The sequence below is a fragment of the Pseudorca crassidens genome, chromosome 6 (assembly GCF_039906515.1).
Source record: "Pseudorca crassidens isolate mPseCra1 chromosome 6, mPseCra1.hap1, whole genome shotgun sequence".
In the NCBI taxonomy this organism is placed as follows: domain Eukaryota; kingdom Metazoa; phylum Chordata; class Mammalia; order Artiodactyla; family Delphinidae; genus Pseudorca; species Pseudorca crassidens.
The window spans coordinates 59,060,637-59,087,189 of record NC_090301.1 but is presented as its reverse complement, the minus strand read 5'-3'; the positions used below and the strand labels follow the sequence as shown (position 1 = coordinate 59,087,189).

General features: G+C 43.8%; 1 long non-coding RNA gene across 1 annotated transcript; it reads left to right on the top strand.

The window, feature by feature from the left end:
* The first annotated feature begins 12,210 nt into the window (after window positions 1-12,210).
* On the top strand, window positions 12,211-20,075 carry LOC137225844 (uncharacterized). Its single transcript, XR_010944056.1, has 3 exons — window positions 12,211-12,644; window positions 18,447-18,557; window positions 19,811-20,075. It is a non-coding gene; the product is annotated as an uncharacterized lncRNA (long non-coding RNA).
* Window positions 20,076-26,553: the final 6,478 nt, after the last annotated feature.

Here is a 26,553-nt window from a genome sequence, read left to right as displayed (position 1 = left end):
TCCCCTTCCTGACTCAGCTTCAAAAACTCTTGGAATTTCCTGAGTGATGGGAGCGTCTTTTGTTATACCTAATGAGCCCCTTTCAACCACGCCTGAGTTTATGCTAACCAGGTGAGTCCCGGTGGGCCCTGGGGTAGTTTCAAAAGAGGAGCTGGCTACACCAGAAAGAGCACATGATTAGAGGGCTGGAACTTTCAGGACTCCTCTCCCCGCCACCTCCAGGGAAAGAAGAGGTGCTGGAAATTGAGTGGCCAATCATGTAACCAATCGTGCCTACCTAATGAAACCCCAGAAACTCAGAAAAACTCTGAAATGAGGAGACTGGGGGCAGCTTCCTGGTTGGTGAACATACCGCTGTACCAGGAGGATGGTGCACCCCAGCTCCACGGGGGCAGAGGCTCCTACACTCAGGATCTTTCCACATATGCCCTATGTGCCACTTCATCTGACTGTTCATTTGTATCCCTTAAAACAGTCGTTAAGTACCGTACTTTCAGTGAGTTCTGAGTCATTTTAGCAGATTACTGAACATGAATGGGCGGTTGTGGGAACTCTTACATTTGTAGCCAAGTTAGACAGAAGTGTGGGTCACCTGGGGACTCCACTTGTGGCTGGTATCCGAGCCAAGCAGTCTTGGGAGACTGAGCCTTTAACTTTCCGGGTCTGCTCTAACTCTGGATAGCTAGTGTCAGAATTGCATTGAACTGTAGAACATCCAGTTGGTGTCAGAGAATTGGTGTTAGAACCTGCTTAGTCACAGGCTTCACCATCCAGCCAGTCACGCAAGGTAGCAATCTGATGGTTGTTTTAGGCTTGTTTTTTAGTCCATACTCCACATTCAATCACTGAGCGATGCTGTATATGCCTTGACTCTGCCTCTTTACCCATGAGCCTCCATCTCCCTCTTCAGCTTCCACTGCCCTGGTTTAGACCCTCAACAAAACATTCACATGGACCGTGATAGTAACACCCCAATGATCCTCCCTAACACCAGTCTTGCCCCATCTCAATTTTTTTTTTTTTTTGCCGCGCAGCTTGTGGGATCTTAGTTCCCCGACCAGGGATCGAACCCATGCCCTCAACAGTGAAAGCGTGGAATCCTAACCACTGGACCACCAGGGAATTCCCAATACTAGGTTTTAACTAGTGATCTACTGAAAAAATACAGACCCACCAAGTCTTAAAACCATTTAAAGACTGATCCTGCATACAGCAACGATTCTCAAGCCTGATGCACATCACAATCACCTGTGAAGCATTTGAAAAATGCGGATGTCTGGGCTACTCCCTCATTGATTCTGAGATCTAGCTAGGTCCTACCTGAAGGACAACTGGGTAGCTTTTTCCTAGAGTTTTTGGATCAGACACTTTAAGGATTTGTTCTCAAGTATTTGGAATTCATGCTGATGAAAAATTAAATCATGAAATCTTTGAGTTATTTCTGGTCAAAGAGTAAAGTCTTTCATCTCACCATTTAACATTTTATGGGATTTCACCATTCAGGAGTGTTCAAAGTGCACGTATTTTGTGAATCCTCTGCATCCAGTCTCTTTGTTTCTGGATTCAGGCTGCAATTTGATGACTGATCAAAGGTTGCAAAACTTGAGTTCTAGTTTCCAAAACTGACTGCATCTTACCTGGGGTAAATCCTATTACAAGGCAACTTCTTCTTTTTTAAAAAATTTATTTATTTTTGGCTGTGTTGGGTCTTCATTGCTGCACATGGGCTTTCTCTAGTTGCAGTGAGCAGGGTGTACTCTTCGTTGTGGTGCGCAGGCTTCCCATTGCGGTGGCTTCTCGTTGCGGAGCACGGGCTCTAGGCACATGGGCTTCAGTAGTTGTGGCACGCAGGCTCAGTAGTTGTGGCTCGGAGGCTCTAGAGCGCAGGCTCAGTAGTTGTGGCGCACGGGCTTAGTTGCTCCGTGGCATGTGGGATCTTCCCAGACCGGGGCTCAAACCCATGTCCCTTGCATTGGCAGGCGGATTCTTAACCACTGTGCCACCAGGGAAGCCCAAGGAAACTTCTTTTAACTGCCAGAAGAGTTTATGTCTTCAGTAGTGGGAAAGGCTGCTTTCAAGCAGAGAGATCCCTCTTTCAGAACTGGAATGTATGTTCAGGTTTAATGTTAGAAGACTGCAGATGTAGTAGGATTTCAGGCCATTCTTTCAGGGTCGTTGCTGTACAAGATGGGGATAATTTTGTTATATCTCACCCGCATGGATTAACCATTCCTGTAACATCCTAGGTAATTTAAGCACTACTTCTACTATTTTAAAAGAAATCATTCATTTTATCAGCAATGCGCAGGTGATTTGACCTTAAACTTAGGTAATTATAATAATTAAAGAGCTAATGCCACATCCGCAAGCCTGTGCAGACCCTCTCTCATTGCCTATTGTCTAGAAACCATTATCTTGCGCGTAGCTCTCTTTCTGTTCCCTGTTTCTTTGGAGCGCTTCCAAGATCCAGTCTGTTACTATTTAAACTCTCTCTGAATGTTGGTATGTTGGTATTTTTGTGCTCTGCCTTGTACGACTTACGGATTTTTGTTTCCTTCTTGGTGAGATATTTTCCATATCCATTCACAACCATTATTCATTCCACATGCTGCAAATATAATGCCCACCTAATCAATCACCACTTCTGCATTTGAAAGTACAGCCATCCTTTCTTTATTATATTGGGTAAATTAGTCAAATGAGTGTTTTCTAAAACTTGCTGCCTTTTTAGGGCCCTTGGCTCTCAGCCTACTTTTCTCCACTGCCGCCTCCTCCCTTTCTCCTCCTCCTGTTTGCAAACAGTATCTGTTTCCTTTTGTGGTGTTCCGAGTGGATTCTGATCCTCCTGACCGTGTCGCCTGCTTCAACGATCAAGCATCCTTCCTCCGGAGCACTCCCTTTCCGAGAGGGCCGCGCGGGTGGTGCAGAAGCCTTCATCTCCCTCTCCCCGTGACTGAGAAGCGAAGCCCCTTGGAATTAAGCAGTGGAAACTCTCCTCTCGGGCAGGTTTTACTTTTAGAAAGCACGGTGACTGTGCAATCAATATTAATCACGGAAAATTACAAAATGCCTTTGTTGATGGTTTGCTGGAGACAGGGTAGTAAAAAAAAAAAAAAAGAAAGAACGGAGCAGCTTATATACTCAACTCTTCCCTTATCGGTTCTCCCCCAGTCCACATTTCCCTTAATTTCTCTATTTGAGTTTCATTTTGAGAAGGATTCCTTTGTTTTAAGAAAGCAGAGTTCTTTTGTGCCAATCCCAACATTCTTGTCAATTAAGCCTCTTGGAGAGAGAGAGAGAGAGAACGTAGTGAAGCATCTGCTGCCACAAAAAGTCCTGCAGCCAAAGCCTGTTAGAGGGAACTCTGTCTAACTATTGTCCTGGCAAAGCAAATGGCCCTTAGAATCATGATTCTTTCTAATGTATGTGTTTATAAGCAATTAAACTCCAGTTTTAGGGAGGACTCACTAACAGCATACATTACTTTAATAGACATACAGTACTACTTTAAACTGTCTTTGCCATCTGCTCATCATGATTATAAATGCAAAAAGAACATATTTTACATTAGCATCAGAAACTAGTGTGATATTAGGGACTGAAATGCCCATATATGCTCTTTGTACAATACCGAATGCATCTGTGCTATTTTCCCTTTCTTTCCACAATGCAAATCAGAGAAAGAAGATGCTTGTTCCTTGTGGTCTCTTTCCTGACATGGAAGATAATTTTCAGGATGGAAATTCATTAGGAGGGGATTTTGACTTCCTATTCAGGCAAATATGCTTTTAAAACTATATGAGCTGATGTGTCAGGCTCTTGCTGGCCCTATATGGCTATCTTATCTCCTAGCCAATAAGGGGGGAAAGAAAACAATACGCCAAGGGCAGTAAATTACTGTAATCTTCTTTAATGTCCATCTGAGATGCAATGCGTAATATATAATGGGGTAAGTGTTTTTTTTTCTATAAATAAAATTTAAAAGAAGCATGGGATGCACGTGTATTTTTTTTTTTTTTTTTTAAACATCTTTATTGGAGCATAATTGCTTTACAATGGTATGTTAGTTTCAGCTTCACAACAAAATGAATCAGTTATATATATACATATGTTCCCATATCTCTTCCCGCTTGCATCACCCTCCCTCCCACCCTCCCTATCCCACCCCTCCAGGCGGTCACACAGCACCGAGCTGATCTCCCTGTGCTATGCCGCTGCTTCCCACTAGCTATCTACCTTACGTTTGGTAGTGTATACATGTCCATGCCTCTTTATTGCTTTGTCACCGTTTACCCTTCCCCCTCCCCATAGCCTCAAGTCCATTCTCTAGTAAGTCTGTGTCTTTATTCCTGTTTCACCCCTAGGTTTTTCATGACATTTTTTTTTTCTTAAATTCCATATATATGTGTTAGCATATGGTATTTGTCTCTCTCTTTCTGACTTACTTCACTCTGTATGACAGACTCTAGGTCTATCCACCTCATTACAAATAGCTCAATTTCGTCTCTTTTTATGGCTGAGTAATATTCCATTGTATATATGTGCCACATCTTCTTTATCCATTCATCCGATGATGGACACTTAGGTGTATTGGTGGAACACTTAATACAGAGTTGAAAAAGCATCTGGATAGGCATATGCTGTGTTTTTCATCTGCATCTTTATGGTTGGGTGATCTTTCAAGATGGAGAATAATGCCACCATACTGTTGGAGGAAGGAGGAATGAAACACTCAGTTCTATTTTCTCATCTGGGCTGGTCAAAACCACCATTTAAACATATTCATCTCATAAAAAATAATGGAGATGAGTCCATGAGACTCTCCACTAAGAAGGAATTTTAGCCAGTTTAGAAATGTAGGTCAAAGGAAAGGATACTCAGGATGAGTTAAAAGAAGTTCAACAGCAGAGTCTACTTGAAAGAATTTGTCCCCCTCCATAGCGAACTGGATTCATCACTTATTAGAATAACTCAGTTCACACTGAATTTCCAGGTCAACAAATTTAAGAACAGAGGGCAATGACCATTTCCCCGAGCTTATTAGTGTGTTTCTGTCTTGTTTTTCATCCTGGCCATATTGGACAGTACAGAATGACAAAGGCATGTATTATAGGGTGAGAAATGTTACATGCAGGTGAAGATGAATATGTACATGCTCGTTAGTAATGAGTGACTCTAGGCTCTGATCAGTTCTATGAAACCAGGTGAATATCACCAGAGGTGACTGCCCCCAAGCGGGCAGGACGGAGACCTGCAGTGATCACAGAACAGCTGCTGGAGGGGGGAAGACCATTGCTCTTCTCTTTTCTCAGCTCTAGGTTAAAAAACAAGCAAACACCACTTAAAATACAGTACTCCACAAGAAAAATTCTGACATCCTTTGGAATAGCGCAACATTGTAATTCTGTGAAAGACTGCCTCCTGCTTGTAGTAACTGTCGTTCTGTGTAAGGGCTGAACTTTTCGAGTCCCTGCCTCATAAGTGTGTACAACGAGACAAGCCAACTACAAGACCAACGTCCCTAAAGTACCACATTCCCCATGTTACTCCCTGCTCAGAAATTTTCAGTGACATCCACAGCTGACATTTGAAGTTGCTGCTGAAGCTTTTGTGGACAAGATCTGCCAACTTTTCATTCTAACTCCAGGAATTCTCTGGTCCCTCCAGTTTCTCAAGCCTTCCATGCCCCTCGTGGGATCATGAGGGGACTTTTGCATCTCCGGGTTTGCATCTCTTGGGTTTCTATCATTTGCGCTCTCTCAAGCCAAGGGGCCAAGACTAAGAGACTCTGGGTCCTTCCTCACTGGTCTAATTAGTGCTTTAACACTAGGCCTGTCTCCTCCAAATGTCTCTCTTCTCCCCACAGCCACCCCCCCTCCACCAGCCCCATCCTTCTTGAAAGGGCTTTTCTCCTTCCAGGATTTTAGGCACTTCCCCCCCTCCCCCCCCCCCCTCGTGGGTTATTATAGAAACTCTGGTCCTCTAACTTCGGGTCCTTGAAATCCACCAGTCCTTTTTTCCTTCAGCAAAGGTTGGCTCTCACAAACGAAAGCCGGGGCTTTCACAACTTTTGTGTCTGAAACAGGAAGGAAGAAATATTGTCCTTCCTACAAAGCTGGGTTCTGCCCTTCTCTAAAAGAAAGATTACTTCAGCTCCAATGCATGGAGGATCGCAAAGCTGCAAGAATTGGGGGGGAGTAAAGATTACCCGGGGTTACACTTTAAAATAATATTTTACTTCATATGCATTAAGACCCAGTTCAAGTTCCATCTTCACTAATCACACAGATTAAAAGTGATTTCTACCACCTCTAAACTCCTATAGTGTGTAGCCCTCATACAGGGCCTGGAGAGCCTCGCCTGCAGCCGTTTTCTCTCATCTCTCCAAAGAAGACTGTAATCCTATTATCCTTCATCCTGCCTGATGCAGTCAGTTTAATTAGGAGTTACAGAGCAGTAAGCATCGTCTCCTTCCTGATAGACAGCCTCCTGGCATCTCCCTGGGAGTAATCCTGTGTCTCACCTGGTGGTATAATATGCAGGTGATGGTGATAAAGCCAACTGGAAACCTTAGAGGTGAGTCTGTGACTGGCCCAAGTCTTGCCTTTCACACTTGCTCTGCTTTTTGGACTTTAGATGTTTTAAAGTTCAGAGCCACAGCTGTGCCTCACTGTCAGCCAGCCTTATGAACTTGATTTCTGGACACTGAGTAGAATTACTGAAAGGAAAAGATTTAATATTGAGAAAAGTGGACCCCTAATCAATGCAGTCTTCCGATGTCCTCAAATTTGAAATTTGGAAAAATGATTGAATGAAAGAATGTATCACACTGGTCACAAATGCATGTAGTCCTTTCTCCACAAGATTTAATAGTGTCTAATATAGACAGTATAAGTAAAATGTTGGTTAAAATACTTTTGTTTTGTTTTTGGTTTTTTTTGCGGTACGCGGGCCTCTCACTGTTGTGGCCTCTCCCGTTGCGGAGCACAGGCTCCGGACACGCAGGCTCAGCGGCCATGGCTCATGGGCCCAGCCGCCCTGTGGCACGTGGGATCTTCCCGGACCGGGGCACGAACCCGTGTCCCCTGCATCAACAGGCAGACTCTCAACCACTGTGCCACCAGGGAAGCCCTAAAATACTTTTTTAATTAAAAAAAAAAATTCCTGCACCTGGTCAAAAGAAATCGAGCAACACTAAAAATTACATGCAAAAGGCCAATGTCTACCTCATCCTAAATTCCTTTCTAGTTTCTCCTCCAGAGGAACTACTGTTAACGGCTTTTTAAAAATCCTTCCAGAAAATTCTTGTGCATATACAAGGTGCATTTATGTGGGTACATAATATGCATATCTATATAGCCCCCTCTTCCCCCCATAAAAGTAAGCATGCTTTATACAGTGTTATGAACCTTGCTTTATCCACTTAAAAATGAGCTGTACATATAGCTCTATGTACAGCTCTTATTCTTTTTAATGGGTGCTTACGATTGCATTATTTGAATGTTTCATACCTTATTTGACCAATTCTCTATGGAAGAGAATTGGTTAATATAATTGACCTAATGTTTAGGTCAATTAAGTCAATTATATTAACGAGAATTTCTATCATCAAATTTCCTAGGCAAGGCTCATGCTGAGAAGTCAAGGTCTCAGGTTATGCTAAATTTCAGTTGGCTACTCCTCCACACACTTCAACTCTGCAAGACCCTTGGTGGCAGGGGGTGTCACTGGTCCTTCTCTGCGCAGAAGGAAAACATGGTGGAAGTGTAGCTTTTTCTGGGCTAATGAGGAACACAGAGGCTCTCGAGGCCTATGTGGAGCCTTCTTTTGTCTATGTTCCAGTGCTGACTTCATTGGGTTTTAACCCCAGGTCTCTTCTGACCCAGCCCTTGCACTTGTCCAGGCCGGTTGGTTCAGTGTGACCTGCCACCTGTCCTCAGACTCTCCTGATTCTCTGCTCACTACCGAAACCTGTCTTCTCGATCCATTTTGTGGGTTTCACATTTTTGCATCCACAAGTCTGATCTCTAGGAGCTGACCCACTCCTGTCTACTCTAGGCTTCTGGGATCCCCCATTGCCCCCTCCCCTTGGTTGGCCTCTGACTCTCAGACAGCTCCTTCCTCTCAGCCCCTCTTGTTGGCCCCCTCTGCTCTTCCAGCCTGTAGTGTTAGAATGCTCCCAGGCTCTGAAATGAACGATACCTGCTTCTCTACCCACACTCTGACCTGGATGATTATGCCAATCCCACCCTCTAACATGGCTGAGCAAGGAAAACACCCAGGAAGCATCCTCGACACCTCTCTTTTTCTCATATCCAGTTCACTAAGTCCCATCAACTCTACTGCTACCATTCTAGTCGAAACCACATGTGTCTCCACGAGCTGGATTGGGGTGAAAATAAGGAAAAAGAGCAAAAGAACTAGCCCAACTAGCCCAAGGAATAACAATGTGATTAGCATGGAAAATGTGAAAGCTGATGTGTTTCATGAGCTTCTGAGCTTCTAATTTGAACAAAATCCCATTGCTAGCCTTTGTTTCAACTGGGGAGAAAAGGGCAAGTGTTGAAGTGACCATGCAGAGTACATCCAGTCATTGCCTGTTGCTGCCCCCTTCAGTCCCAAGAAGGCGCAGGTCAAAAGGAGTACGAGGCCGGTCTAAGACGGCACTATCCAATATGGCAGCTACTACCACCTGTGGCTGCAGAGCACTTGCAATGTGGCCAGTGCCAATGGAGACGTGCTGTAAGCGTAAAATACAGCCACATTTGAAAGACTTGGGACAACAAGAAAAGAAAAGCATGTGAAATATTTTATTAATAATTTTTAGGGCTTCCCTGGTGGCGCAGTGGTTGAGAGTCCGCCTGCCAATGCAGGGGACACGGGTTCATGCCCCGGTCTGGGAAGATCCCACATGCCGCGGAGCGGCTGGGCCCGTGAGCCATGGCCGCTGAGCCTGCGCGTCCGGAGCCTGTGCTCTGCGGCAGGAGAGGCCACAGCAGTGAGGGGCCCACGTACCGCAAAATATATATATAATAATAATAATAATAATAATAATTTTTAGGTTGATTATATGTTGAAATAAGAATTGGGGATATATTAGGTTAGTATATTATTACTATTCAATCAAAATTAATTTCACCTGTTTCATCTTTTTAAAATTTGGCTATTAGAAAATGTAAATTACATAAGTGGCTTGCATTGTATTTCCATTGGACAGCAGTGGTCTGGAAAGTCTGATGACTGGGGTTTTGAGAATCCAACAGGGTTTTTACATTTTAATGATCTCCTGTCCCCATGAAGACTAATTCCTGAGAAGTTTCCATTGTTCAAGAAATGTTCAAGTAATTGAACTGTATTAAAATAGTCTTCAGGGTCCAGAGCCCTGATGGAGAATGAATTTAATTTCTGGAAAGCTTTCACTCATTTATTCAGGAAGCATCCGTGGAGTGCTTACTATGTGCTCACACATCCAGACAGTGATGCATGTAGAGGTGAAAATGAACATTTCATGACCTCAGGGAGTTTATTACATTGGAGAAATAGATCCATAAGTAAACATCCCAAAGAATGATTTTAATGGAAAGGTGTACAAAGTTGAGGAATGTCCATTTACTTGGAGCCATGATGAAGAAAATAGATGATTAAGCTGGGGTTCAAAAGAAAACATGAATATAAAGTAGTGAAACATCGCTTTGAGTGGTTTATAAACAAGATGGACCAAAAATGTGAGAAATAGCAGCATCATTGTTCGTTTGAATAAGTGTTATCACTTAGCCTGCTAACATGACCACTTGGAAAGGGACAACGTTTCTTTTACGTTTTATGTATTAGCATGCTAGTAAAAATAAAATCCTGGGGCTTCCCTGGTGACGCAGCGGTTGGGAGTCCGCCTGCCGATGCAGGGGACACGGGTTCGTGCCCCGATCCGGGAAGATCCCACATGCCGCGGAGCGGCTGGGCCCGTGAGCCATGGCCACTGGGCCTGCGCGTCCGGAGCCTGTGCTCCGCAACGGGAGAGGCCACAACAGTGAGAGGCCCGCGTACCACAAAAAAAATAAATAAATAAAATAAAATCCTATATGTGTCTGGCTCCCAGTGCTTCCTCTCAGTCCAGCATTCCCGTGAACAGCTAGGCTGGTTCTGGGTAGGTGGGAGGCGTGGCCAGGGATAAGCTTGAGGAGACAGCTTCCAGGGCCTGGGAGCATCTTGTATGGAATCCTTAGTGGGCTGGAATGGGAAACAGCGATGACTGTCTCTGTACCTGCTCATTCTCCTTAGGGAAGTATAGGGATGATATCAAGTGTCCTCTCATCTAGGCCACTGTAATCTGTCCTATTAGACAGTTAGGACATTTCTCTTATCCCAAAACCCAGTGTGTTCACAAAGGAATGGATGCCTACTGTGCACCTCATAATCGGTTCTATTTAAATGAAATTTTTTTTTTTTTTTTTTTTGGCGGTACGCAGGCCTCACACTGTTGTGGTCTCTCCCATTGCGGAGCACAGGCTCCAGACGCACAGGCTCAGTGGCCATGGCTCATGGGCCTAGCCACTCCGCGGCATGTGGGATCTTCCCGGACCGGGGCACGAACCCGTGTCCCCTGCATCGGCAGGCAGACTCTCAACCACTGCGCCACCAGGGAAGCCCTATTTAAATGAAAATGTTTTGAAAAAAGAATGACCTTGGTGGTTAAGACAGACCAGGAAATCCGTAGGAGACACACCATAATGGAGGGCTCGGATCAGTTGGGGAAGGGTGAGCAGAACCAAGCTTCACGGCCCCGAATTACAGACTCGTCTGATTGATGTATGGTCACACACAAACATTTTCTCACACTGGTAAATGGTGACAACATCGTACAGAGAGTGACTGGTCAACTCCAGTGCAAACCATTAACCACATTAGAGAAAATAGCTCTGGAGAGGTATCGCTCCACAGTTTTTAACTTCAGAAGATGTCATGAGAAGAGCCACAAATTATTATTGCTGACAATTTGTACAATTTGTCCCTGGTGAAATGTGTGTGTCCCTACACTGCACTATTTTACATAACAATATGAAATATTAAAAGGGAAAAACGTTTTGTAATAAACAGCAGTTTTGCTGATTGCAGCTGATTATGTTAAGCGGCTTGTACTGTGGGTGTCAGAGGAGACTTAATAGCTCCTATAACTAATCTCCACAGCTGACCTCTCCCCTCCACTGATGAAGCCTATTCAAAAACCTGCTGCCCTTTCTCATTTTCAGATCTTATATTTCTGAACTGTTTTGATCATGCATATATCTGCTAAAGTTGGGTTCATGATTCGTGTGTGTGTGTGTGTGTGTGTGTGTGTGTTTTAAAAAATATATAATGCATGAAGAAAGATTCCTACCAGGGCTGTCTCATCTATTATTAAAAACAAAACAAAACTACACAAACACTAAAAACATGCATATTTGCAACATTCTTATCAGATACCAAAATGTCATTAATTACAGGTAAAGACCATTACCCAGTCTGAGAGAACCTCTGTGAAGGAATACGGTGCTGAAATTTTTTCCTCCAACTTTAAACTAAAGGGCAGGGATGTCTTCCTGGGGAAGAATGTCGTCTTGGTCATTTCATCACCCTCGATGGCTGGTAATTAGAAGCAAAGTGCTATTCAATCATAAAGCTATTTCATTTTTCTGATAAAAGTTTTTATTTAAATGGGATTTCATAGAGCACATTTCAGAGTATGGAGAACTCCTCCATCAGTAGGTACAGATAAATATGTAAGTGCATATGTGTAAAGTGTCTCTAGTTCACAGTTTGCTCTTCCTCTTTTCCCCACATTCAGAGATGTTTACAAAACCACAGGGGAAATGTAGAGGAGGTGGGAAAAGCAGAGCTTTGAAAGAGAGAGATCTTTCTACCCCAGATTATGCAAATGAAGCCATCCCAGGAAAATAAAATAAAGACAAAAGAGGGAGGGGGAAATGGACAATCCAAAAAAGTAAAGTGTATGAATGCGATTTGCTAGGGAAAGGGTTGGATTCCGTACAACAAGGTCACAAAAAGGTACAGCTTTCTATGAGGCAAATACTGGCTGAAGCCGGCTGATAAATATTTCCTGTAGGATTTGAAGCAGGTTGCCACCAGCAAAACGAAAATCCCTAGGGGGCAGTACATAATTAACAATTTGAAGATGTGGCCGTGTGTCATGTCTCAAAGGGAGCCAGGCAAACTTACCCCAAAAAACACAAAACCCGAGTTCCCCTATAATCTCAGGATTCCCGTATAAACAAACGTAGGCTTTTCCCCAGAGGCCGGGAAAGCTCCTTTACTCTCGGCTGGCAAATGTTTCCTGACTAATGGTGTCATTTTCCTGTGATTTTATATCAGCATCACCAAACCTGTTCCTCTAGTCTGAGGGAAAGACCCAGCTTGTTTAGAAAAGCAAAGGAATCTTTTTTTTTTTTCTCTATTAACAAAGAAATGAATAAAATCAGGACTCAGAGGACCAAGCCATTGAGAAGGGGTGCCTGTCTGAGTGTTTGAAGACTTATAAACAGTGACTTTTTCTTAAACACTCGAGCTGCGATTACATTGGACCCATGAATGAAAACAAAAGCTCAGAAGACAGTTAAGGGCACCAGGAAAGAAGTCATAAAGAGGTTTTGGTGTGGTTTTAGAATTTCTTTGGTTTGTTTCAAGACGGGTTGGATTTTGGAGGGAGGAAGAGGTTAATTAATTGCCGGAGAGAAAGGATAGACAAAAGAAACACTCAACTTTTTATCTCGGGGTGGCACTGGCATCCATTGAGAGAAATCAGCAGCGTTTTCCTAGAGCCTACATCCAGGGCGGCGCCCGTTTTGTGTTTGCTCTGCTCCCGAGATTTAGAAGCATTCTGGACCACTGCTCTGAGCCCCAGGTCTGGGGAAGGGAGATCTGGGCGACGTTCCCAGCTCTGACACAGAAACCATGTGTTCCCTGGGAAGTTTCTGAGCTTCTCTGTGTCTTGGTTGCTTCGATTGCAAACTGAGTTCAGATCACTTGCCACCTGCCTACCTAATCAGAATACTGTGAGGGTTAATGAGATTGCATTTGCAAAGTGATTGCCTCATCATATAACTCCAAAGTATTATTATTCATCATAAAGACACAGCTGCAATATTGTATATTGTTACATACCAGACGCTATGCTTCTATTTTTAGCAACTTTGAAATGAGGGTGTCTTAGAATGATACAGTGGAAGGGTCCTCGCCATTTTACCTGCCCCAGACTCTATTCCGGGGCAGGTGAAGGTCTAACCACCCAAGAGGGCTGGCTGTTTATATTTAGTCTCATCTCTACATCTAAAGGCAGAAAGTCTTCCGTTCTCCCTCAGAGGAAATTCCAATGTTGTCATCCTGCTGGTTGAGAGTTATTGCTTAAGTCTGAATTCTCCCTTGTGTTTTAACTGCAATCAGCTTTTTCTTTGATTAATATGTGTTTTGGTCTCCCTCACTTAGTACTCTTGGCGGGCAGAAACCATGTCCTACTTGTATTCTTGGATTCTGTGGTCCTAGCCCTCTGGAAGATCAGGCTGGAGGAGAACATAAATCCAGGAGTTCTGGGCTAAGGGATGGTGTGACTGTGGTGGGTGGGTGTGCCCAAATTTAAAAAGCAAGGTGCACTTGAACCTTCTTTTCCTTGGACATTTCAAAAAGCTCTGTTGGTTGCTTCCAGGTGTTTTGTGCTCTTTGATGCAGAGATTAATGAATGATTCAATCAAATTTCCCTAGTTATCTGTGCTATCTGGTCTATAATTACTATATTAATTCATCTCCACCTCCCAGCCCCCATCTGTTTAAAGATGAATACAGCATTTGCTCATACTTCCACTCAAAAGGAACTTTTGTCCTCCATAGTCTTAAAAAAAAAAAAAATCTGGGAGCTCAAAGGCTCTGTCTGCTCGTCATTAGAGCTGGCTCCCCTGTATCCAGCCAGTGTTTACAGATTCTCAGGAAACTTTTTAGGCCCCTGGTCTCATCCAGTTTTATTTTTCTAATACAGTTGAGTCTTCATTGGTCTACAGATCACACCTGATATCTTTAAAACATTAGACCCAAGACGCTAATGACCACCTCTGCCTTTCATGGTCCTCTCCAACAGTCCTTCCCCTAGTGGAGGCCGGCTTAGGCCTCCTCTCCAACAGCTCTTGGTCGTGGCCTGGCTCTGCTGCTATGGAAGCAGTTTCTGTAATACTTGGACCCCAAGCAAGAGGCCTGGGGAGCTGGGCAAAGGATTTGGGCGCAGAATGTTATGGCCTGGGTTTGGTGGGTGTCTTTGTTTGTTTTGGTACCTTCTGCATTTCTTGCTGGTTTCATCTTCCTTTCAGGTGTAGTGTTCCTCATTTCCATTCTTACACACTTGTGCTATTTCTTTATAAACATCTTGAGTGATCTGGCCTAATTTCTTCTAGTTTTTAATGCTTTTTCACTTTCCCTTCAGCTCTTGATGAAGTCCTGAGATTACCCAATTTGTTTCCTTGTTATTTGTCTGGTCTCTACAACTGCTGTGGTTTTTTAGAACCTGCCTAACTATTTGAGTGGCAGTGCTGGATTACTTGGTGTGATAGTAAATTTTGTGTGTCAGCTTGGCTGGGTCATGTTGCCCAGATATCTGGTCAAACACCAGTCTACATGTTGCTGTGAAGGAATTCTTTAAGATGTGATTAACATTTAAATCAGTAGACTTTGAATAAGGCAGATTATCCTCCACAATGTGAGTGGGCCTCATACAATCAGTTGAAGGCCTTCAAAGAAAAGCCTGAGGTCTCCCAGGAGGAGGGCAGTCTGCTTTCAGATTGCCTTGAACTTGAGCTGCAACATCAAATCTTCCCTGGGTCTCCAGCCTGCCCTGAAGACTTCAGACTTGCTAGCCCTCCGTAATCACATGAGCCAGTGCCTTAAACTTTCTCTCTCTCTGAGGCTAGGAGATATCCATACATACATGTACACACTGTTTTGTTTCTCTGGAGAACCCTGATTAATACACATGGTGTCTGAAACTCCCACTTCAGTAAACCTTTCCTAGCCTGAGTATGCTAATTTTTTTCTTCTATATTATCAAGTTCACCTAGTTTTTAAAGCTATTTTGGATTTTTCTTCCTTTTTCTAAGCATCTTGAAAATGATCAATCACCTTGTCATTGTTTCTTCCAAGGATCCAGAATTCTGGAGGTAATCATCGCAACCCACTTATATTTGTGTAGTGCTTCACTTTTACAAAACGCATTCAATCTCACAAAACCATGAGGTAGGTAAGGTAGGTATTACTACAGGCGAAGAAAATAGGGTTTGGGCTTCGTAAGTAACTCACCCAAGTTCACACTGATAATAAGTGGTAGGATTAAAAACAAAACGTATGATCTGGCTCTCTTTTGATAAGATGTAAGCACGTAATTAGTAATTCCCAAGTCCTAAGATTCCAGCTCTTCCACAGGCCTCATTGTGGATCAGCCTGCAGTGATCTACCAGCGGCCATCCCTTCTCTTGGGCTAAAGCTTTTCCGGGCCTGAGTTTTGCTTGAAAACTAGAGTCTGATGAATACTGTCAGGTCTCCCGTCCCGACGTCCTAGCTCACTATCCAGTTTCTCCCCAAGGCTGGAGTGGAGGGAGGCCATAGGCTAAGGAGCTTGAGCTCTATCTTGGGAGGTGAAGGGGTATCACTAAGAGCTTGCACCAGTCTTTCATCTCTCGGGTTTATAACTTCTGTGATCCCAAGGGAAGGTCTACAAATACTGTTCTTTGTTTATACATGCCTCCAATTTTCATCCCAATATTTCAGGAAAAAATAAGGTTGTTCGCTGCTTTCCTTCCTTAAGTCTTTACAAATGTTTAGGGAATTTAACTTGGAATTGCCGAATCTGGGTCAGAGGCTGGTTTGAGTTATTTCCTGATTTCCTGGAGCTGAGTCCTGTGACTGTGTCCTTGGTCTGCCGACCAGCCTTGACCTGCCGGCGAAGATGTGGGGCAGGCACAGGCGACATGCGTCCCTCCTGAGGGTCTGGGGGGGCTTGGAAAAGCTTGTCTTCGTAAAGTCTAGGGCTGCATGTGGGCAGAAAGAGTGCTAACAGGTCATATCACTGGCTTCATTCATAACCCTCCAGACCTGGCAAACCCACCAAAGTTCTGAAAACAACCTCCTCTTGGCTCAGTAAACCTCATTTTCTGCACAGCAAAGCAAAAGTAAACAATTTTGTTCTTCACTTGTCCTTTCTTTTCTATGCAAAGTGAGCCTGGAGAGGAAACCTTTCCTCCCACTGCCGAAGATTCCGACGTCACACCACTAGAGGGGCCACGAGTTCCTGAGTTGCCGGCTCCTTTGCTAAGGCTACTCCATTCACGCCGGCATCAGTGCCTGAGGGACATGGGGACAAGCGGAGATGGATTTCAAATGACTGTCAGACTGTTTTTAATAATATTGTGAAGTACGAATAATACCAAGAGAAATAGCAGCTACTAATTGAATGCTTGCTTAGCACAGGCACAGTACTGAACCTCTGACATGCATTATTTCAACAGGGAGATATTCCTTTTCCAGATCAAGCACAGGAAGTTTAAGTAACGGCCTGAGGACCCACAGCTGTTCGTGGCTGGAGAGAGAACTCTCAGCCTACCTAAAGGCCCCCGGCCTCTACCAGGAGCTGCAGCTGCTGAACGATGATCGCCACTGGGGTGAACCCGGAGAATGAAGCCATTGTGCCCATGGGCTTGTTCTAGTTAGGTCTTTTCTAGAATAGCAGCGGCTCTAGGTCAGGGATTCTAGGCACTCAGTATATCCAAGGTCACCCCAGAGTGGGCCCAAACTTCCTGAGCCCTGAGGTTTTCTTGTTCTGATCTCTGGGCCTCCCAGGCCACAGAATGTCTCTGAAACTCATGGCTGCAGAGCTCTCCCAAGTTCGCCTCAGCAATGCTCTCAGACGGCATTTCCCACATCCTCTTTACCCTGGGGATGTACATCTAGGGCTGATTAGGGGTGAGAGTGTGGGAGGGGTAGGGGGAGAAACAGCCAGGCCAGGTAAGGAATTGCTTCTTAATCGCCTTTCCCTTCTTTTCTGTTGACCTCTGTCATTGCCCTTAACTCTGGTGCAACAAGATGTCCAGGATCCACCAGCCTAGACCTCTTGGGAGACTGGTCAGCTCTGAATGGCTAGCACAGGGGCCATTCCAGATTGCAAGGCAAATAAACACTACCCAGGCATCAACGCACAGCCAGCAAGTGTGCCCTCCTTGGGCACAATCAAATGCAATCTGTGACGTGAGGTGGGAAGATGTACAATTAGGTGAGGTCTGCTCCCACACCCTTAGTGCTACTGTTGCAGTGACACTTGGGTGGGTGGGTGGAGGGATGCAACGCTAATCTCAGAACCAAAGCAATTGGTGCTGCACCCTGAACCCAGCTCACTCCCCACCAAGCACCCAATTCAGAGTGCTCCCTGGCTGAGGCTTTATATGCGAAGCCCTGCCCGGAGGTACTGGTAAAAGGGGAGGGGAAACTGGTAAAAGGGGAGGGGAAAATTGGAGACCTACAGCCATTGGGATCTGAAGAAAACCAGAGGCTCGCTCAGGAACCAGGTGATTCATCACTGGAACATCAGCCTTTGCTTTGCTCTTGGGAGTCCTGTAGGCACTGATGGAGCCACTGATGGATCAAGTGAGGGACACAATGAAAGGAAAATGAGCACAGGACAGACACGGCTCTCTGCTCTTTCAGCTCTTTGTACTTCAGCTGGAGTGTCTGCATCTCTCAGAGCTCTCTACCGTGCCAGGAGGTGTGCCAGGCCTTCCGTCTAGGTCAAGGGTTTGTTGAACACATTTTTATCTCCTCTTGCATGTATGACTACTGTGAGAGGGGAACCTTGTGTCTGTGATTTTTAGGTTTAAAATGCAAGTGAGTCATTATATTTCTTAGATCCTTAGATTGCGTTGGCTTTGGGAAACGCATTTTAAAATTTCAGGATGAGTTTTGGAGTGGTTTCTGGGGGTATTATCCTTTTCGCCTATGTGATATGAAGCTTTTCTACTCTTCAGAGCCTACATTCAGAACTCAGTGTGGAGAAACACACACCCCGTCCACAACCCATCCCACCCCATCCAGGGAGGTTTCCTGTGGAATAACAAAGTGCCCAAAGTCAAGTTGCAGGCAAGGTGGGACTGTGAAACCGGGAAGTTGGAGGTTACCACTTGCCCCATCGTTTGCGGTACCAATGTGATTGGGCTGCAGGTAGCGCCAGCGTGGCCAAGAAGTTACCACAGCATATTACCCACAAGTCACGAATAATGCCACCTTTTTAAGGGCTATTTGAAAGACATCTGACAAATGTAGCCCCTTCCATTCCCAGTAGGAGGATGTTCCCATAAGAAACTTAAGAATTTAGCTGATAAAACAGCTAGAGAAAATAATTAAGTAAAATCATTCTTTTTATTCCTTTGCAGATGTGCAATTCAAAGTCAGGGTTTCCCCAAATGTGGTCTGTGGGTCACCTGCAGCAGAATCACCTGGGATTCTTCTGGGTCTCACTCCAGTTGGAAAGCAGAACCTTGGAGGTGAGTCTGGAGTATGGCAGGTAATAGTTCCCTCAGATGATCCTGGGATATCACAAAGGCTGAGAACCCCCAGGAGGAAGTAATCACCTCACAGCCTCACAAAACCTGCTACTGGGTTGATGTCATTTTCTTCCTGACTTGACATAGATAAAGGTAGAGTCACTCATCTTAGTTAATTCCATTCATCAAGCATTTATTGTGCAACATCGATGTGCTGTCAGGGATACAAGGAAGAGCAGGGCCCAGTTCTTGTCCTCACTCATCTTGTAATGGAGTCAGAAGGACCAGACAAATGCACAAATAGATATAAGGCAGAAAACGGTGAGATCTTCCCGCGAGACAGCTCTACCAAGTACCAGCAGTTCAGAGGAGAGAGTGGCCATGTCCTGCAGGGAGAACTAGGAAAGCCAAAGTGTTTGAGATGGGCCGTGAGTGATGGGTAGAATTTCACAAGTGGACATGTTGGGTGTGTTGGGATTCTGGGAAGAGGGAACGATGTGAGGAAAGATGGAGGGGCGGGATGCTCAGGGACCACCAATGAGTGAGTTTGACCTAGAAAGCTAGTTTAGAACCATTTCATGACTGTCTGAAATCCTGGGTAGATACATTTTTTTATTGAAATAATTCACATGTTATAAAATTCGTCCTTTTAAAGTGTGCAATTCAGGGGTTTTAGTATATTCACAGAGTTGTGCAACCATGAACGTTATCTAATTTCAGAACATTTTCATCACCCCAAAAAGAGCTCCCACACCTACTAGCAGCCACCCCCATCCTCCCCTCCTCCGGCCCCTGGCAGCCACTAATCTACTTTCCGTCTGTATGGACTGGGCAGATGAATTTGTACATAATTAAATAGAGAGTAGGGAGCTACTAATTATTTTAATTGAGGTACAATTTGCATATAGTGAAATGCACAGATCTTAAGTGTACAATTCAGTGAGTTCTGACAAATGTATATACTTATCTTACTAATTCCTCCAAATACAGATGTTTTCATCACCCTAGAAAGTTCTCTGTTGTCCCTTCTAGCTAAGCCCTACTCCGTAAGCAACCATGGTACTGATTTCTATCATCATAACTTAGTTTTGTGTTTTCTTAAACTTCATGTAAATGGAACCACACGGTATGGACACGCTTTTGTGTCTGGCTTCTTCTGCTCAAAATAATATTTTGAAATTCATTCCTGTTGTTGGTGTGTCAGTAGTTCATTGGTTTTATTTTGTTTTGTTTTTTGTTTTTGCGGTACGCAGGCCTCTCACTGTTGTGGCCTCTCCCGTTGTGGAGCACAGGCTCTGGACGTGCAGGCTCAGCGACCGTGGCTCACGGACCCAGCCGCTCCGCGGCATGTGGGATCTTCCCGGACCGGGGCACGAACCCGTGTCCCCTGCATCGGCAGGCGGACTCTCAACCACTGCGCCACCAGGGAAGCACAGTTCATTGTTTTTTAATGCTAAAAGTCATGACTATACCACGTTTTGTTTATCCATGCTTCTGTCGACGGACATATGAGTTGTATCCAGTTTATAAACAACTGTAAACAAATTGTTCGTAAAAAAAAGAGGAAAAAAGTTTCTCTTTGGAGGGATATATGCTTTCGTTTTTTGGTGGGGAGGGTTAATACCTAGGAGTGGGATTGTAGATTAGGGAGCTAATGATTTTTTTAGTGCGAGAATGTGATCCCACCAGAAGTGAACTTTAAGAAAATAGACGCAGCAGCAGCAGGGAGGAAGAATTAGGGGTGGAAGTTAGGAAAAGCAGAATGGATGACATCCTTCATTACTGGGAGTCAGAATATAAGCACCTTGGAGAATGAATGGGTATGTGTGGACGGTGGAAACAGAAGTTTTAATGACTGCTCCTCGGATATTTACCCTCCAAGGCGTCCTTAGGGTCCAGGCAGTCCGACTGGCAGAATGATACACTTATTCTTGTTTCCGAGAAAGATAAAGGTTTTGGTTTCAGACAAGGAGATAGATCACTGTCCCCAAAAGCCCATTTCCCTGATAATCTGAGTGCCTGGCTTGGAGTATCAGTTGAATGAATGAACTGCTAGCAATCATTTGTTACTTGGGAGGAAGGAAAGGGCATCGGGGAGAGTGGGTGGGCTGAGGCGGAAGCTCACACACCAGAAATTAGCCCACTTGCTGGACTGGTTGATTAGATTAGTTACTTGGGTAATGAGGTGGAGAATTTTATTCACCAGAAATTCTCCTCCAGAATTGCTCCCAAGAAAATCAGTCAGAGAATGCCCCGTGATTCTCCCTCCCTTCCCCCAACCCCTGGGGAATCTCATGGAACTCCCAGACATGTTTATTCAAAGAGGATATTTATGGGCACTAGAGGCGCAGTAAGGCTGTTGAATTAGAATTTAGGAAATGTGGGTGGTTTTTTTCCCAGATGCTATACTGATTGTGAACAACTTTTTTTTTTCTTTTAATATTTATTTATTTGGCTGCGTGGGGTCTTAGTTGTGGCATGCAGGATCTTTAGCTGAGGCTTGTGGGATCTAGTTCCCTGACCAGGGATCAAACCCCAGCCCCCTGCATTGGGAGTGTGGAGTCTTAGCCACTGGACCACCAGGGAAGTCCCTGATCGTGAACAACGTTAACGACTTATTACTTAGTTTCCTTATCTGTGAAATGGGAATAATAATAGCATTGGTTTCATTTCCCTTGTAAATAAGCAAATTATGAAAATCAAAAGAGACCGTACATGCTAAAATACTTTGAAAAAGGTATGCTCCCCATTTCCAACCAAATAACCAAACAACCTACAAAAGTTCTCAGCTCAGCTTTCAAGGTTTCCTGGGCCCCAGTGATGTAAATTGCTTCTAGTTTATTCTCCCGCTACTCCAGCCGTGGCCGGCACAGGTCCTATGCTTGCCCACAGCCAGGCTCTGCATTTGCCTCTGCTTGACTGTCCTCCTCCCCGTCCTGGTCCCATGAAATCCTTCCCGAGGTCTGTCACTCACACTAACTCCTTCATAGAGTCTCCTATGACACCCTTTTATTCTGCTTGGGTGCCCCAGATTACAGCAGAAGTCACCCGTCCTGGAGATTTCAATAAAACTGACTCAAGCCAATCCCGTGGGAAGCGCCACATCCTCCTGTCCATCTACAACTTCCTGGCGAATTACAGACTCCTGGACACCCCTGGCTCCAAGTTGCTGCTCTCCCTGAATTATAAAATCCTCTGTCTCACCTTCTGTGGCTCTTTCTTCTCCCAGTAGATATGGGACTCACCTCACCCTCCTTTTTTATAATTCCCAACACACAAAGCACTCAGAGGGGGAGGCATTTGGTGTCATGTTTACTAGGGAATTGGGACAAAAGGGGGAGGTTTATATGCCCGCAAACTCTACGCTATAATAATAAATCTTACACAGCCTCAGTCTTAAAAGTTCTTTGGTTACCCTGCTGTAAGAATATCTCATGCGCTGCTTTCCTCCACAGGGAAAGCCACTGCCATTTGGCCTGCCCCCTCTCTCCCTCTTTCTTCCCCATTCCTTCTCTTCTTGATTCTCCTTTTCTCACCCCCAAATTCCTTTAGCCAGTACTTTGTCTCCTTCTAAACTTCAGCTTTGGGACCTCACCTTCACCCCTGGAAGAGCACATCAGATTTTCTTCTAAAGAGAATTTCCTCTTTAAATATATTTGCCACCTCATAAAATATTTTTTTCTCCCTGTTATGTTCACTAAAGCTATTTATGATTATGTCTTACAGCCCCTACTGGGTTATATGCTCCTTCATGGCATTGTTTATTTCTGATCCATATTTTAAAAAATTTCTCCAGAGTGTAAACCCAGTGCTCTGCATGCAGTAGACACTCAAGTGTTGAATGAATGAGTGAGGGAGTGACTGACTGATTGAATGAATGAATGCTGGTATCTTCTATGTAACTCCAGAAAAAGCAGGGTGAAGGAACAGAAGCACTACGTTTCCATGTTGGGGTATTAATAAGTTTCAGTCACCACCAGAATAGAGCAACGCGGGGTACAGAGAGTCCCTCTGGACGGAGCTCATCTTGACCCCGGTGAGCAGGTGAACGCTGGGCCGGGGTCCATGCAGGCTTTGTGTTGTCCCTGTTCCCTGGGGAATGAGTATGCAGCACTGATTCTTTTCAAAGATGCTGCTGACCTCCGGTTGAATGGTAACAATTTATGACCATTACCAATGAGAACTAGAAGTGCTCCTTTGACCCACGGGATTTGTCCTCTCCGTCCCATTTGTAACCCTTCAGATCAGATTTCCTTCAGTGAAATCAGAGTTGTCACAAGGAGTACAAATTCAGGGCAGAATCACAAAAGCCCTTATACCTACTGATTGGAAACATGAAACGTGTATTTTATTATATATTAAAAAAACACCTCTGCCATTCATCCTATAAAAAAGGGAGAAAGAGAAAGAAGTCTATGGCTTGAACATCAGTGAAAGAGACTCTACAACAAAGAATGTGCCTTTGAAATTGTTGTTGAATTCTGCCGTTCTTTAGATCCTGAAAGTAAAAAACTGTTTGTAGAACTTTATAGTCCGCTACAGAGTTCATTCAAGAGGTGCATGATCTTACTAAATCTTCACGAGAAGCCTATACGGGAAGAATCATCACTATTCCCATTCTAAAGACGAGGGACCTGAGACCAACAGAGGCCAGTTTTCTCAATGTCACATCCCTAGCAGGTGGCAGAGCTGCAACCGGAAGCCTGTCTTCTGGCTCCAAATCTTCTTTGCTTTCCATCATGCCGTGCCACCTTGCCTGCAAGATAACTGTCCAGACCTGTCCACACACTGCACATCAGAGTTCTGGGACCTAAAAACCTAAAAGGATCCCGCTACCTTAAGAAAATACATAAAATCATTGGCTTAATGAGTGATGCAAATGGGCTCCGTTACCAGCGATATAGTTATATTCCTAAGAGTAAGTCACTGTATCATTTTGCTCTGCTGTATCCCAGTTTTGACCCATTACTTAGAATGAGTCAATCTGGAGTATGTAGCACCTGGTCCAAGAGAAACATACAGGGTTTCAGAAAGCTGAAAGAGAAAAAACATAAGTGTATGCTTTCTCTCGGGCTCTGCGAACTTCTTCCCCGGCTCACTTTGTTGTAAAGGTCCGCAGAGCGTATGGTTAAGATTCTATGTTTCGGAGTCTGGTTGGCGTGGGTGTGTGTCCTGAATCTAGCACCAACTTTGGGCAAGGTACTAACTTCTCCAGGCTTTAGTTTCCTTTTCCTCATCTGCAAAATGGGAACACATCAGTTGGGTTCCTTGGTCGCAAGTGACAGAAACAGACTCACTTATGCCAAAAAGGGAAATTGACTAAATGATCTTAGTTCTCTTGCAGAATCAAAGGGAAAGTTGAGGGATCAGGGCCTTGCAAAGAATAGAAACTCTACAGGTCTGAATGGCAGAAGAAACAGACGTTCTTGTCAGCACTCTGATGTCAGAATGACTCCACCCTAGCCATTTTCCATGCTGGTGACATTCAGGGCAGGCTTGAGTCATGTGGCCACACCTGGGTAGAGAGGAGGGGTGGGGACCTTGACTGACAGTTCCTCCAGAACCGTGTGGAATGGTGCAGGGGGAGTTACTCAAAGAAAAATTGGAGTGCTGTTTTGAACAAAGGGGAAGGCAAAATCAAGATTTACTACAGGAATAAAAAAATAGTACTTCATAGGGGCTTTTTTAGGATTAAAAGATACAATAAATTTAAAATGCTTAGCACGATATCTGGCACAGTAGGTTCTTGATGAATATTTGGTGTTGTTGGAATGGAACAGAAGTGAGTTGAGAAGGAATGTGAAATAATCCAAGGAGAAAAATAAATCAAAAGAGAAAAGGATTCAACAAGTGGCTTGGCAGGGCAAGGTAGAGACCTCCTTCTCCCCCGATACCATGACGACCCCTAAAATACCATGAAATCTGTGATGAATGCCTTTAATTATTGGAACATTGTATGTTGTATAAAGAATGCTAAGTACAGAGGCACCAGTAAATTCAAACAACCAGAGACTCTTTCACTGACTAAACTGAATAACAGATACATAGACACATCTGTATAGAAAGCAAATGGCAATAAAAGTGAGGTATAGGTGATTCATTTTCAGAAAATTCAGTTTTAACCATCTAAGGAAGAGAATGAGTATTTTATAATTATTATGATGGAATCATTTAAAGATTACAGTAAGATGATTTTCACTTTTTCCTCTGTAACATGAATGAAATGTATTGGCAATTAACAATTATACTCTGCTATTTCTGCATACCACACTAACTGCAATGAACATTAATATTTATGTGTTACCCACACTGTTACTGACTGGGCCAGATTTGGTCCCTAGTTTCTCATTTCTCTATTCTTAGAGACATAAATGGGACTTTAAGTGAGTATCTGAAGGCACATTTTCAACTGCTGTAGTTTATCATTCTTATAGTTTATATCCTGAAAGATTGATAACCATGCCAAATCAGCCCTCACTCTGGGAACGGTCTTAAACAAGTGCCAAATGTATCTGAACAATCAGTCACCTTAATGGTGAAAACGTGGCTCTATTATTTCTAAAATCACAAATTAAGATTTTGAACAAAACAATGATATCTATCCATCTATCGATCTATCAATCTATCATCATCATCATCGTCCATCCAATCAAATGGACACAGCTTCAGACATTTACCCTACTACTGCTTGATGTGATACTGGAGAATGTAGACCTCTTAGGGTTCTCAAATCTGCTTGTAATTCTAGACATTGCTCTAGAATCTTTGTACAAAAGAAGCAGTGTGTCCCTTTTGTGGAGCTTTTCCTGCAAAGTACCCCATGCTGCTGCTATCAGAACTTGCCTTTTGGGATTAAGAAATGCCTACAACATTTAAAATCATCCCAGACTTCAGAAACATATTTTGCACCCATTTCCCCCTCATTTATAAGGAAAATGATGTGGAAAAGTTTTAAAACCTCTACTTTTTTTTAGAAAACAATCTTTGAATGGACCCACTGAGTGGAGAACCTCTTTTTAATTTTTTTTGAAGATGAGTATTGTTGACTTGAAATGCTTTTCATTAGTGATATCATATGACATCCCTCTAAATTAGTAAGTTGTGTCATTATATTTGGGAGAGGCAGGACCCAAAAATGTAGCTTTCAAGAGAGCCAAAAACAAAGGAAGATAGGGTCATTTGTTATTTAAACTATACTATGTATCCTTTGCACTTATATCTGAAGTGGAGAGAATTTTCAAAAGCTTATACTTTTGAAAGCTTATCAGTTGCTTTCAAATGAATTTGTACTTGAATGATGATCTTTCTTGGGGTCCACAACACACTTGCTGTATGGGACATTTACATGTGCATAGTATTCTTAGACTAAGGTTTCCACAGCATCAAACTCATTGCACTGCTCCAGTGCATCTCTTAGAATTTGGGTCTGCCTCTCCCAATCAGATACCGAAAAGAAATGAGGCATCATGGGCAAAGTGGTGGCAAATTAGTGGTTTGTAGATAAATACATGCTCATCAGTACCTGAAAGTAATAACATATGAGGTAAGCAAACCGTAAATCAAACTCTTTAACCCTTTATTTAAGATTTTGCATGTATAGTTAATTTTTCTTGTGAACCAACTTTTTTTCTCGTGTATGGAGAATAAATACATAAAATATCTCAAAATAAATAAAATATAAAATTTCATCTATCTTTTAAAAAAACAGGAAAGTATCTGAGGGGATATAATATTCCCTCTGAAGAATCATGGTGCTTTCTTTTTTTTTTTTTTTTTTTGCGGTACGCGGGCCTCTCACTGCCGTGGCCTCTCCCGCTGCGGAGCACAGGCTCCGGACGCGCAGGCTCAGCGGCCATGGCTCATGGGCCCAGCCGTTCCGCGGCATGTGGGATCTTCCTGGACCGGGGCACGAACCCGTGTCCCCTGCATCGGCAGGCGGACTCTCAACCACTGCACCGCCAGGGAAGCCCCATGGTGCTTTCTTTAATGAAGCCTG